We start from the raw sequence: 15921 nt of genomic DNA on the forward strand, positions 1-15921 counted from the left end.
CAAAGAGTAGCATGCTGCATGCATTGGCTTTGTGAAGCTTCGACCACAGCATGAGCTTTTTGGTGCACACTGAGAAACTTCTCTAACAACCCCTAAAGTGGGACTGGCTAGAGGATCCTTCAACCCCTGTGTGGAATCATCTTTACTAGAGACTCAGTGCAGAACATCCTTCATCCTCCATCCATGGGAGATGTGTCCTGCGTTACCACCTGAAGGATGCACACCTGAACAGTGTAGCATCCATAGTGTTTGGTTAAACTGAGCCCAGTTATCTCATCTGCTATATTGCCTTACTTTTTTGTTGCTGTCATTTGCTGTCCCAGGCATCAAATGGTCCATAAACAAAACACTTATCCACTGGACATCCACTCCAAAAAGCAAAAGCAAATTTCAGAGCAACTAAAATGGCTGTTGCTAAACCCATACATTCAATGCACTTTTCTTAGACAAATAGTTGACTTTTAGGTAAAGCACCTTGCATGCTGCCTGTCACATAGCAGGTGCCTGAAAATCATTCTTTTTTTCCCTTCATCCTTTCCTGTGTTAGAATTCAATTCCATGCAAGGAGCTAGGCTAGGCCTTGGAAATGGAGGGGTGGAGGAGATAAACATATTCTCTGACCTCAAAGGTGTGAAAAAGAGACATTGAAAATAAATCAGGATTCATGTGGATAAAGAAAGGAAGTAAAGGGAACGTTGCCAATGAAATTGTGTCCTCCCTCCCCTAAATTGATATGTTGAAGTCCTTGCCCTCAGTACTTCAGAATGTGACCCTGTTTAGGAAGTGGATGGTTGCCGATGTAATGAGTTCAGATGAGATCATACTAGAGTAGGGTGGGCCTTTAATCCAATATGACTGGTGTCCCATAAAAAAGGGGAACTTGTACACAGACGTGCACACAGGGAGAACACCACGTGAAGATGAAGGCAGAGATTGAAGTGATGTATCTAGGAGCCAAGGAACACCAAATATTGCCAGTGCATGCCCGGAAGCGAGTTTCTCCCTCACTGTACTCAGAAGAAACCAACCTGACATCTTGATCTCGGACCTCTAGCTCCCAGAACTGGGAGAATATACATTTCTTTTTTTTTTTTTTTTAATTTTATTGACGTATAGTTGATTTATAATGTTGTGTTAATTTCTGCTGTACAGCAAAGTGATTCAGTTATATATATATATGTATACATATGTGTATATATATATACGTTTTCATATTCTTTTCCATTATGGTTTATCACAGGATACTGAATATAGCTCCCTATGCTTTACAGTAGGACCTTGTTGTTTATCTATTCTACATATAATAGTTTACATCTGCTAGTCCCAAACTCCCAATCCTTCCCTCCCCCACCCCCCTCCTCCCTTGGCAGTGAGTCTCTATGTCTGTGAATCTGTTTTGTAGATATGTTCTTTTGTGTTGTATTTTTAAAAATTAATTAATTAATTAATTAATTAATTTTATTGGCTGTGTTGGGTCTTTTTTGCTGTGCTTGGGCTTTCTTTAGCTGCAGTGAGTGGGGGCTACTCTTCGTTGTGGTGCGCAGGCTCCTCATTGCAGTGGCTTCTTTTGTTGCAGAGCACAGGCTCTAGGCTCGTGGGCTTCAGTAGTTGCAGCACATGTGGCTCACAGGCTCTAAAGCGCAAGCTCAATAGTTGTGGTGCACAGGCTTAGTTGCTCTGTGGCATGTGGGATCTTCCTGGAGCAGGGATCGAACCCGTGTCCCCTGCATTGGCAGGAGGATTCTTAACAACTGCGCCACCTAGGAAGCCCTCTTTTGTGTTGTATTTTAAATTCCACATATAAGTGATATTGTATGGTATTTGTCTTTCTCTTCCTGACTTATTTCACTTAGTATGATAATCTCTAGGTCCCTCCATGTTGCTGCAAATGGTATGATTTCATTCTTTTTATGGCTGAGTAATATTCCATTGTATGGGAAATGATACATTTCTGTTGTTCAAGCCTCCCAGGTTTGTGGTGCTTTGTTATGGCAGCCCTCGCAAGTGAATACAGAGAGCTCCAGGGGTATCTAGGATAGGATGGGGTAAGGGAGGTCCCTTGGAGGACATGATGTTTCAGCAGAGACGAGAAAGATGATGCAGAGATAGCTTGGGAAACATGTAGGAAAAAGGAGAGCATTTTGCAGAAGAAATAGTATTTTGATATGTGGCTAGTGGTTACAGTTTATTCTAACAAGTGCGGGTATCGTGTTTTGAATCCCACAACACATTAGGACCAGAAACAATAAAGTCCAAGAGGGCTGGCTGCTACTCACTGTGCGGTTGATAAAACAGACTGACCATGATGGAGAAGAAAAGAAAACTTAAATCAGTGGAATTAGGAGGAAGAGGACACAGAGGGAGGGGAAGAAGGAGCAGAAATGAAACAACCTTTCCATTTTGGGTCTCTTTTTTTTTTAATAACAGAAATTAATGTTATCACAGTTCTGGAGGCTGGAAGTCCAAGATCAAGGTGTCAGCATGTTTGGTTTCTTCTGAGGCCTCTCTCCTCGGCTTGCAGAGGGCTGCCTTCTTGCCATGTCCTCACGTGGTCCTTCCTCTGCCTGTGCATCCCTGTGTCCAAATGTTCTTTCCTTATAAGGACACCAGTTAGATTGGAGTAGGGCCCACCCATATACCTCATTTAATCTTTTAAAATATTTTTAAATTACTTTTTAACCTTTTTTAAAAATTGAAGTATAGTTGATTTACAATGTTGTGTTAGTTGCAGGTGTACAGCAAAATGATTCAATTATATATATTTTTTTTCTGAAGCTTTTCAATTATAGATTATTACAAGATATTGAATATAGTTCCCTGTGCTATACAGTAGGTCTTTGTTGTTTATCTCTTTTATATGTAGTAGTGCATATATGTTAATCCCCAGTTCCTATGTGTGTCTGTATACATATACACACACACATATAAATGATAAAGAAGATGTGGGAGATATGTATACATATATATATATTTCCATTTATCTGTCGATTGAGTGATGAGACAAACATCCATTGTTACACTGGCTCATGAAATTGACTCCTGGGGAAATGGCTGCTTGGAGCATAAAACAACTGCCTTTGATACTTTGATGATGCTGCTGAGCCATGATTGGTGAGTTGAGCCACCTTAGAGACGTCCTATGTTGGAGCTGATGCCAATAAACTGTAGTTTCTTGAACAGACACATGATGCTACTTCAAATTAAAAAGGTCTTCTTGTTACCATCTTTGAAAGTATTTTTCAAAAAGTACCTTCTCAACCTGGGTTAGATACTCCCTCCCTTGGGCCTTCACGGAACTCTGTGTTTTGCTGTATCATAGCACTAACTGTGCTGATTTAAACTTTCCTCCTTCTCACCTGTGTTGTTCTTGATCTGCCTCCTGTCCTAGGCTGGCATCTCCGTGGAGCACAACTTCAGATTTGAAGTGAATCTCTGTCCCTCAGTGTCTGCAAACAAGATAGCCAAAAGTGAACCGTAAATAAATATTTAACAACTCCACTTTCAAAATATTCACATCCTAAATGCTCAAAATTTAAAAAATGTTTTTGTGTGCTGAAAGATATAAATTTTTGGGTAATACACTTGCCCAGTTTGTAAAGGTTTTCCAATGCTATATGCACATTTTTTTCTCCATCACAAATTCCCTGATTCCTCTGCCACCAAGATTCAATAAGATGAATTCAATTCTCTTTTTTTCATCAACCTTTTCTGGTAAGAGCCTAGCCTGCTATATTCTCTTTTGACAGATTCAGGGTAATTTTGATTTGGATCTGATTGATTTTTTTTTTTTTTTTTTTGCTTGCTTGTGGCCAGAGAAAAATCTACATGATGTTTCAAACTATAATTTTTAGGTTTTCTCTTAAAAAGGATGCTAGACATAAAGGTTTGATAGGATAGAAAGGAAAACAGAGCTAAAAACCAGAGCTCTGTTACAATTTCTGAATGTCTATTCTATTTTTTTGTTGTTAGGAAAATTATCAGTGCAATTGGCTTCCGTAGGAATATCTCCTGCTTATTCTGTCTCATTTTTTCAGTTCTGGGACAATTGAATAATCTGGAATATGTCCAAGAATTCTGAGTCCAGAGGGGGCCTTGGGGAAACCGAACACCCTCTTCTTCTTGTGGCCACCCATCACATTGTTTTGGTTTCCCTGACAATTGGAGGCAGTAAAGCTTCAGCTACAATACGTTGGATGCTTACTATGATTCACGTGCAATGCTGAGCGTGATACCCGCGCAATCTCTAAACCTCACAGCAAACCCTGTGAGGGTTTATGTTCTGGTCCTCATTTTAGAGCTGAGAAGACTGAGGCTCAGAGAGGGTTTATAACACCCCTGAAAATGCTGTTGAGAGATGGAAGAGCCGGAATTTGAATCCAGAACTGACTCAAAACTCCATTCTTGTGAAAAAATAATATATATGTATATGTATAACTGAATCACTTTGCTGTACACCAGAAACTAACACAACATTGTAAATCAACTGTACTTCAAATTAAAAAAAAGTTTAAAGAGAATGAAGTAAAAACAAAACAAAACAAACAAAAAGCAAAAATGAACTCCATACTTCTTTCATTATGTTGTTCTGGATGGTGTGGTCTGTGGAGAGAGTCTGCTGAGGCTACATCAAGTGGCACAGAGAGTGTGTTGGAAAGAGTGGGGGTGAAGAAGGACCCTGGGCAGGACCAACATGGCTCTGTGGGCCAGGCAGAAATGTGGTAGAGTGTGAGAAAAGCTTTGGAAAAATGTTATGAGCTCCTCTAGTTAGTAAGTGGTGTAAGAGCCAGGACTTGTCCACCAAACACAATGTCTGGCATGCTGTAGATACTGAAATATGTGAGGAGGAATAGATAGATGGGCCAAGTGGGAGAGGTCAGAGCACAGGTGTATTCCACAAGGCAGCAGGGGATTCTCAGGATGGGGTAGCCCAGCTTGTTCCCTGAATATAACAGTAAGTTCTATTCTTTGGTTAAAAGAGGAAACATAAGGGCATAGATCTGGCTGTGGTTTGCTCATCTAAGTGAGAAATTTTGCAAGGAAAGATACTCAAGACAGAAGAATCTCTCTTCATAGGGGAGGCTTAATGCTGAGTCTTGTCCATGCTAAAGGCAGCCTAGCTTAGTGGCGGAAACACCGATTTTGCCATTAGACAAACCTGGGATCGAATCTGTATGGTTACTAACATGCTGTGTGACTCTGGACAAGCACATCAACCTCTCTGAGCTTCTGTTTCCTGATCAGTAAAATAGGATTGTAATACTTAGAGAAAAAGAGGTAATGTGCTTTTCTCTTTGGCCTTTCTGAGTATATGACTTTTGTCTGAGTTGGCCTGTGCTAACCATCCACTTGGGCAAGAAAGCATAGAAGAAAGTGGAGGGAAACTCACTCGATGCCACTGTATGGGACCCATTGCCCCAGAGTAAGAAGTTCTATGGCAGGACCCCAGCTCTCAGGACATCTGATATATGAGGGTTATCAAAGAACTCCAACCAGGCAATCTTGTATTCAGACTATATCTTTCTTTCCTTCTTTTTTGGTAGTTTATTTATTTATTGAAGTATACTTGATTTACACTGTTTCAGGTATACAGCAAAGTGATTCAGTTTATATAGATATCCTTTTTCAGATTCTTTTCCATTGTAGGTTATTATAAGATATTGAATATAGTTCCCTGTGCTATACTGTGAATATAATTCCTCGTTGTTTATCTGTTGGGTTGGCCAAAACGTTTGTTCGGGTCCCCTGTGAGATCCCCAAATGAACTTTCTGGCCAACCTAATATTTTTATACATAGTAGTGTGTATCTGTTAATCCCAAACTCCTAATTTATCCTTCTTTCCCCTTTCTCCTTTGGTAACCATAATTTGTTTCCCATGTCTGTCAGTCTGTTACCGTTTTATAAATAAGTTCATTTGTATCATTTTTAAGATTCTACATATAACTGATATCATATAATATTTGTATTTCCTGTCTGACTTAACTTCACTTAGTATGATAATCTTTAGGTTCATCCATGTTGCTGCAAATGTCATTATTTCATTCTTCTTTATGGCTGAGTAATATTCCATTGTATTTATACACCACATCTTCTTTATCCATTCATCTATCAATGGACACTTACGTGGCTTCCATGTCTTGGCTATTGTAAACAGTGCTGCAGTGAACATTAGGGGTATTTATCTCCTCAAATTAGAGTTCTCATCTTTTTCAGATATATGCCCAGGAGTGGGATTGCTGGCTCATATGGTAACTCTATTTTTAGCTTTTTATACTACTTTATTTCTTAATGGGCTCAGCTACCCCCTGACAGCTCAGAGCTTCTTCACCTTGAGTTTCTCCTCAAATTCCAAATAGCGGAGAGGACAAGAAGTCTTTGCCCTCAGCAGTTCCCTCAACTCATCCATCACTTGGGTCTGAAGACCAAAGAGAGAAAGTTGAGTGACATGGTCTTGGTCCCCCTTATCTCTCTCTTTCATTTCATCCTCACAATTTCCTAGAATCAGAGGGTTCAGGCTTTCCATCCCTTTCCTCTATGGTCCATCCTGGCCAAAAACTTCTGTGGTCTTGCCAACCAAGTCTGGTCCTTAATATGCTAAAGAGTAGAGATAAAGGAATTTAGAAAAAACTACCTTCCACAGTCAGTAGCATGCTTAACATTTTATTATTGTCCCTTAAAAGTAGTAAGGAAGTGCCTAAGATCACAGATTCTAGAGTCAGACTGCCAGGTCCAAAGCATGACTCTGCCACTTACAAATGGTGTAACTTTTGGTAAATCACAAAAGCTCTCTGTGCAAAATGGGGCTAATAATAGTATCTCATAAGGACTCTTGGCTTGACACATTAGTTTGTATATGAAATACTGACTGGCCCCTAAAAACACCTCTCTGTTTATTATGTATGTAAGTGTGTTTTCACCTTCTTTATCATTAATCAATATTATCATTATCATTTTTCTTTGTGTTCCTTCTTTAATAAATCCTAATTTCCTAGCCTTACCCAGGTATATGGATACCATGGGCCATCTGGGGTAAATCTCATATTCAGGAAGACAAAAGAGAAAAGCACATTAATAATCTGAAAAATACGTTATTCTTATGACTGTATTCTAGTTGGTGCAGTTGTTTTCCTATAGGGCTACAGGTTAGCAATTCGGATATTGCTAGACGTGTATACTGGAATTAAGCACCTAAGTAAATGGATGGTAGAGGATGGGAGCCAGGCTGCTCAGTGTGGGGGTGAGAGGTTACAAATGAGCAAGGGGAGGAGGCTGGAAGGATCCATGTGATAATGGATTAGAGTTAGAGACATCAGAATGAACTCATGTTTAGCTTAGTATAGATACGGATGGTCACATATGTAAATGTTTATAGATATCTATATATGTATGAGTCAGGATACACACATAGAGTTCCTTCGTCGGCTGAGAGGACCAGGCACACCACCAGCACACTTAGCACCCAGACCTCGGTTGCTTACACCACCCTCCAAGAAAGGGAATCAGGGTCCTTGGAGAAATGGCTGATTCTAGGATGGGCCAGGAATAAACAAGCTGGACCTGGGGCATTTTGCATTGCTAGAGAGTAAGGAAGTTCTCAAAAAAAAAAAAAAGAGAGAGAGATATTGGATCCAACTGAAAGACATTCTAATGGCCAAACCTGGAAAATTTGACAAAAAAAAAAAAAAACACAAAATAAGATAGTGTTGGATTATAATCCAAAGTGCAAAATACGTATCCGTGTGTCTACACTAATATATATAATAGATATAGTATGTGTGTATATATATGTATATATATATATGAATAAATAATTACATGGGGAAGAAGAGACAAATCTCCTATGAAGAAGATTTCCAAATAATTTATGCAGACATTCTGTACTCAAGCAGGTGGAACGTCACTCCCCACTCCTTAAGCATGGGTTGTGTAGAGTGACTTCCTTCCAAAGAGTATGGTATGGAAAGAGAAAAACAGAGTAACTTTATAGTGAAGAGACTGGAGAAACACTGCCTCAGGCAGTGATAAAGGTTACTATCAACAGTGATGTCATCACAGACTGTGTCCTTTATGTGTTATGATGAGAATGTCACCTTATCTATGTGATTTTCCTCCCCCAAACCTATAAGTCACGAGAAAAACATCAGACGAATTCCAGTTGAGGGACATTCTGCAACATACTGGGCCAGTGCTCCTCAAAACTGTCCGTCATCAAAAACAAGGAAAGTCTGAGAAACTCACACCCAAGAGACACCTAAAGCAACATGATGACTGAATTTCACATGCTACCTAGATGAGATTCTGAAACAGAAAAAGGACATTAGGTGAAAACGAAGGAAACCTGAGTACAATATGGGCTTTTGCTAATGGTTATAGATCCCTATTGGTTTGTTAATTGTAACAGATGTTCCCTATTGGGGAAACCGGGTCTGGGGTATATGGGCGCTCTCTGTGCTATCTCTGCAGTATTGCTGTAAATCTACAATTGTTCTACAATAGAAATTATTTTAAAAGATACGTTGTCCCTATATTATGGGATTGATATGAGGGTTTAAGGATATAGTCCATGAAAAGTTCATTACCAAGTGACTGGCGCACAATGTATTCTCCACAGAGCAACACTCTTGGACCACCTTGTGCCTTTCTGTGTGACTCTTCCTTGTAATGTGCCTCGAAATACCTACTATTGTTGCCTTTCCTCCAAGATAAGCCCAACTAGTCTAGTTTCAGATAGTTGTTATCTGTCTCTTTTGCACTGAGAAAACTAGAGCATCATCCCCGGATTTGGGACTGAGCATTTTTACCTTAATGACCTCATCTGAATTGCATTCATTTCATGTCTGTGTAGTAACTAAGATATACCACATCATAACAGAAGTTACATGACAGTCACCTTGGTGTAGGCCTGCCAGATACTTCCATTTAGAGTAAGGGGATCTTAACTTTCTTTGAAAATGATTGTCAAATACATGAGGCCCCTTTTCTGTCTCAGGAAGGAGAGTGTGGGAACATCATCCACTTCTTGTTTGCTGACTGAGGCTCTTGACGGAACGCAGCATCTCAGAACAGCAAGTCCTCGTCAGTTATTTCTAAGGATCAGAAGGAGTTGCAAAATTATAATGAGGCAGGCAAAGTTTTTTTGTGACATTGGGTAAGAAGTACCTTTCTGTGGAGGTGAGGTGGGTAAGATATCTCGGGCTGAGGTGTGTCTAGGTAAGAGAAACCATACTTCTGGGAGTGAGACATCGCTGCTCATACTGGACTCCCTCTGCAGTCATGTCTATGCAAAAGAAATTTTGTGTATATATATAAAATATACAAAAATTATATATTTATATATAAATTATATATATGATTTCTTTTGCATAGTATATATATTTAGTATATATACTATATATAAATATATATCATAAGATATAATATGTAATTATACAATATAATATATAATATATATATTTAGTATATATAGATATATATAATATATTTATTATATTATTTTATATATTATTGTATACTATATATGGGTTGGACAAAAAGTTCATTTGAGTTTTTGCATAACATCTTCGGGAGAAGCCCGAACAAACTTTTTGGCCAACCCAATAGTTATTTACATTATATATTTGTGTACACTTGTATACATAACACGTGCATACACACATATACATATTACATATATACATATATTCAAATATTTATCTACCTATCTTTATGTTTCTTCTCTCAGTTGGCAAGGACAGGATTTGCAGATGATAACCCAGATCTCATCCACTTTTCTGTCTTCACTCTATTGTTCTGTTTTTCTTGGATGCCATCCTGAGCTTCCCTCCCATCTACTCTTTTCCTTGTCCTCCTTAGCTGGATACATGTGTGCAAAACTCACAGGAAAACTGGGTTTCGAGGTCTGGTCCCCCCTCCTGCTCAGTAAAATGAAAATAACATTTAAAACACTCAGCCAGCAATGTCTGTTTAATAATTCTTGATCGCTGCCCTGAGCCTGGATTTCAATATTCTGAATAATCAATGCCTGGGAGCTAGCACAAAATGCCTATCTAAAACTGCCAGAAATGTGCTTCCTGCTGTTCTGAATGTGAAAGCAGGAACGTGACTCTGGGGCAGCCTCATCTTCCTTTGTGAGGGATCCCTTTGGTGGGCCATCTCCATCCTACCCACTTCCATTAAGTAACTCCTCGCTGCCCCCGATGCAGCTCAGGACTTGGGAGAAATGGTCCAAAAGCAAATGCTTTATAATGGAGTATTCTGTTTAGTAATATCAAAGACTATCCCAAGTGGAAAGGAACATCTCTACAACATTTTTTTTTTTAATGAAATGTTTAGCATTATTTCCCCTGGCAGGACTGGAAACAGAGTTTGAACATAGTGCATGGGATGTGGGACTGAGGAAGCAAAGAGATGGGAGTAAGGGCTCCCACCGGATGATGGGTTTAGGTGGTGTCAGCTCTTTAACTAGTTTGGGGTCTATTTCCAGAAAAAAGATACCTGCCATTAAGATATTAGTTAATTAACTTGTGAATGTCCTTGGACTTTCTCTATGCACTACTCAGGCAATTTGCTGTTGGGAATTTCTACTGAAGCTCTGTAGAAAATCCAGGGCCCAGTGCCTGTTCCGCCTCGGTGCACTCTGCAGGCCCCGTGGGAAGCTTCCCTCCTGGTCAGTTCCATCCTCCCAGAGGGAATCCAGACAACAGTTGCACTGGTCACAGCTCTACGTTGCATGGGACAGTAACCCCAAAGCACACCAGCTTATTTAGAAAGGGCTTCCCTGTCTCCTCTGCTTCTTTCCTTTTGTCCTTATTCTTTCACAATGATGAAAGATTTTCTCCAAGTGGTAGGTTCAAACTCACTTGAATTCATGGCCTCCTGGCTCCTTAACTCCAAAGCTTCCCAGTCGAAAAAATTCAGGGAAGAACTCTGATTGGCCCAGCCTAGATCACATGCTCACTTCTGGCCCAATCACTGTGAGAAGAAGGAGGTGTTATGATTGGTCTGATTTGGATCACATGTTCACTGTGTGGCCAGAGGGGTGAGTTACTGGCCCGATTTCCAACTGCCAGCTCTTACTTACCTCTCTGAGTAGGAGTTTCTGTGGCCACCAGAGCTCACTCTGCCCATGCACATGGCAGGTTACAAGTGCTGAGGAATTACTGTCTCCCGGAAGCAGCCCTCAAACAGCGACTGATGGGAGCTGGCGTATAAATACTCAGGGGCTCACTTGCCCGTGGGCTGACAGAATTCTGAGGTGTGCACTCAACACCATTTACCAGAATGCCAGGGTGGGGTTAAACTCCCACGCGCCACAGTTGCCCCCTGCTGGCCATGGCACTCTCTATCTGCCTCTTTCTCTTCCCTGTCTCGCGCCCTCACCCCTTGTCTGCAGTACTGCCTGACACCACCTCTCAAATAAGCTTGTGCTTGAGTCCTTATCTCAGTGACTTCTGGGAAAACCCAGACTAAGAGAGTTACCTGTGATTGGCAGCTCATCACATGAGTCGAATGGGGATGAAGCAGAGCGCCAAAGGAACTGGTAGTTCTGAATACACACATGTAGCTCTGTGTGTGTGTGTGTGTGTGTGTGTGTGTGTGTGTGTGTGTGTTGGGGAAAAAACCCCACAGAGCAGCAAACAATGAGAACTTACAGTAAATCACTTCCTATTACACCGACCTTTGGGCACAAAGCATGTCTGGCCTGACATGTCCAGGGGAAGCGGCCAGACCTCCCCAGCGGTTTGCTCTAGAGAGGCAGATGTCAGAGGATCTCGGGGTCCAGGCTAGAGAGAGAGCTGTGATTTATGTGAGACAACATTTCCACCATGACTTCATTAATCTTAGGACTCTTCCGCCCCTGCTGAATCCCAGCCAAAGAGTTATCATGGCAGAAGGACACGGCTGCCTCCTCAGATGCTGGCCAGAGGCTGGGAGACTTGGCTTGTGTTTGGCGATGTTCCCATTGGACAGTTGGGCTGGTGGGATGGCCCATGCGTGTGCAGTGATGAAAATACTCTCCTTATCTGTGTGCCTCAGCTGTGGTGACCCTGCTTCTTTCCATTCGAGTGTATTGGTCGCTAAAGCCAAACCTATACTATGCATGTCATGGGTTGAATTGTCTGGAAGCAGTGCTTGTGAGAGGGGTTCAGGTATATGAGACTCTGAGGGAGTAAAATACACACACACACACACACACACCCTTCTAAGGTTGTGAGGGAAACAAAATAGGAACGATAAAGGAGCCATTCAGGGATGGGGTCTCAGTTTTAGCTGAAGTCTAGACCAGAGGTTGTCAAACTATGGCCCCTGGACCAAATTCAGCTCTCACCTGCTTTTGTAAATAAAGTTTTATTGGCACACAGCCACGCCCGTGCATTAACATAATGTCTGTGTCCGCTTTCTTGCTGCAAGGGCAGAGTCAGTAGCCTGTGAACTGGATGGCCTGAAAAGCCTAAGCTATTTACACTCTGATCCTTTCCAGAAAAAGCCTACTGACCCCCGTTTTAAACCTGTCCCAACCCATGGGAGCTCTGGAACCCCACGTTGCTCCATGGTTATCCCCACCTCGAGGCAAGGGCTGGTCTTGGTACCTTAGTGTCAGCTGAGCATTGCGTGTCGCCCGCCCTGGGTGTTGAGGGGGAGGTGCATTTTTTTTAAAGTCTCAATTATGTATTCACGTATTTAAGTATTTATTGGCTGCATTGGGTCTTCGTTGCTGTGCACAGTGTTTCTCTAGTTGCAGTGAGAGAGGGCAATGGCCGCACATGCTGGATAAAGGGGATCTTTCAAGGCACCGTGAACAGCTCTTGCCGTGTTGATCTGACCTCCAGATGTGCTTCATGAAGACGGAGAGAACCCTGTTCCTGCCTGAAGCTGAGCCATGATTCTCTCACCTGGACTCCCTGACTCCCATTTCACTCTTGCCTTCAGTCCCTCCATCCCATTGCTCTCAGGGTGAACACAGAAACCCTTAACAGCTCAAAGACTATTTCCTCAGAGAAAACTTCTTGAACGTTTCTCCCCATGAATTCCAGTCCCTCTGAGTAGTCACTATTCAGTTTGTGTGCCTTTACCCATATTTTTCTAGTCTTTGCAAACCACAGCACACAAAAATAGGCACAGATTTTCTTTTCTTTAAGCCAAATGTTATGTTAGTCACGTTGCTTTTTTCGCTTTTTTCCCCTTAACAATGTAGGACATAAGAAACTCTCTAGTTTGACATGTATAGTTAACTGATTTTTTAACTCATTTTTTAACAGCTGAAGGATATCCCATCATATGTATGTACATATTATGTCCCTAACAGAGATGTACAATAATTTAAGAATTCCTATATTGATAGGAGTTCAGGTTGTTCCTGTGTGGTTTTTATTTTTGTGTTTTTATTTTTTTAAAAACATATGGCTTAAACCTGCCTAAGGAGGCAAAAGATCTGTATGCAGAAAACTTTAAGACATTGCTGAAAGAAATCAAACATGACACAAACAGATGGAGGGATATACCATGTTCCTGGATTGGAAGGATCAACATAGTGAAAATGACTGTACTACCCAAAGCAATTTACAGATTCAGTGCAATCCCTATCAAATTACCAATGGCATTTTTCACAGAACTAGAACAAGAAATCTTACGATTTGTATGGAAATGCAAAAGACCCCGAATAGCCAAAGCAATTTTGAGAAGGAAAAATGGAGTTGGTGGAATCAGGCTTCCTGACTTCAAACTATACTACAAGACCATAGTGATCAAGACAGTATGGTACTGGCACAAAAATAGAAAGCAAGACCAATGGAATAGAATAGAGAACTCAGAAATAAGCCCAAACACATATGGGCACCTTATCTTTGACAAAGGAGGCACGAATATACAATGGAAAAAAGACAGCCTCTTCAATAAGTGGTGCTGGGAACATTGGACAGCAACATGTCAAAGAATGAAATTAGAACACTTCCTAACACCATACACAAAAATAAACTCCAAATGGATTACCTACATGTAAGGCCAGACACTATAAAACTCCTAGAGGAAAACGTAGGCAGAACACTCTATGACATACATCAAAGCAAGATCCTTTTTGACCCACCTGCTAGAATCAGGGAAATAAAATCAAGAATAAACAAATGGGACCTCATGAAACTTAAAAGCTTTTGCACAGTGAAAGAAACCATAAACAAGACTAGAAGGCAACCCTCAGAATGGGAAAAAATAATTGCCTATGAAACAATGGACAAAGGATTAATCTCCAAAATATACAAGCAGCTCATGCAGCTTAATACCAAAAAAAGCAAATAACCCAATCCACAAATGGGCAGAAGACCTAAATAGACATTTCTCCAAAGAAGACATACAGATGGCCAACAAACACATGAAAAGATGCTCAACATCACTCATCATCAGAGAAATGCAAGTCAAAGCCACAATGAGGTATCACCTCATACCGCTCAGAATGGCCATCATCACAAAATCTGGAAACAACAAATGTTGGAGAGGGTGTGGAGAAAAAGGAACTCTCCTGCACTGTTGGTGGGACTGTAAGTTGGTACAGCCACTATGAAAAACAATTTGGAGGTTCCTTCAAAAACTACAAATAGAACTACCATATAATCCAGTAATTCCACTCCTGGGCATATACCCAAAGAAAACCATAATCCCAAAAGAAACATGTACCAGAATGTTCATTGCAGCACTATTTACAATAGCCAGGACATGGAAGCAACCTAAATGCCCATCAACAAATGAATGGATACAGAAGATGTGGCATATATATACAATGGAATATTACTCAGCTATAAAAAGGGATGAGATGGAGCTATATGTCATGAGGTGGATAGACCTAGAGTCTGTCATACATAGTGAAGTAAGTCAGAAAGAGAAGGACAAATATTGTATGCTAACTCACATATACGGAATCTAAAAATGGTACTGATGAACTCAGTGACAAGACAAGAACAAGGACACAGATACAGAGAATGGACTGGAGAACTCGAGGTTTGGAGGGGGCGGTGGTGAAGGGGAAGCTGAGACGAAGTGAGAGAGTAGCACAGACATATATATACTACCAACTGTAAAATACGTAACCAGTGGGAAGTTGTTGTATAACAAAAGGAGTTCAACTCGAGGATGGAAGATGCCTTAGAGGACTGGGACGGGAAGGGTGGGGGGGACTCGAGGGAGGGTGGGGGGGGAGTCGAGGGAGGGAGGGAATACGGGAATATGTGTATAAAAACAGATGATTGAACTTGGTGTACCCCCCCAAAAATAATAAATAAATAAATTTAAAAAAAACCAAAAACATATGGCTTTCTTTTTTAAAAATTTATTTATTTATTGGTTGCATTGAGTGTTCATTGCTGCACAGGCTTTCTCTACTTGCGGCAAGTGGGGGCCACTGTTCATTGTGGTGCGCGGGCTTCTCTTCTTGCAGAGCATGGGCTCTAGGCGCACAGGCTTCAGTAGTTGTGGCATGTGGGCTCAATAGTTGTGGCTCGTGGGCTCTAGAGCACAGGTTCAGTAGTTGTGGCGCATGGGCTTAGTTGCTCCGAGGCATGTGGGAACTTCCCGGACCAGCGATCGAAACTGTGTGCCCTGTATTGGTTTTTATTTTTGACTTTACAAACCATGGTGCAAAGCACATCTCTGAACAAATATCCTCACATTCTGATGCTTGTATTTCTGAAGGCGCCATCCCTAGAAGTGGTATTATTTGGTCAAATACACATGCATTTTAAATTTCCAGACATACTGCCAGATTCCTTTCTGCAGGTATAGCAAATTGCATGTCCACCTGAAGTTTATGAGACTGCCCAGTTTCCAACATCTTTGCCAGATCAGTGTCCTTCAATCCTTTTCATTTTTGTCAATCTCTTGGCAGAGAGTCGCCTCCCATTGTCCTGACTTGCATTTCCTTGACTGTTACTGAAGTT

General features: G+C 41.0%; 1 protein-coding gene across 1 annotated transcript in view; it reads left to right on the forward strand.

Annotated features, from left to right (window-relative positions):
* The window catches only part of SHISA9 (shisa family member 9), a 309243-nt gene that overhangs the window by 267055 nt on the left and 26267 nt on the right, over positions 1 to 15921 (forward strand). The gene's annotated exons all lie outside the window — the stretch shown is intronic.

Source organism: Hippopotamus amphibius, chromosome 9 (genome assembly GCF_030028045.1).
Source record: "Hippopotamus amphibius kiboko isolate mHipAmp2 chromosome 9, mHipAmp2.hap2, whole genome shotgun sequence".
NCBI lineage: Eukaryota > Metazoa > Chordata > Mammalia > Artiodactyla > Hippopotamidae > Hippopotamus > Hippopotamus amphibius.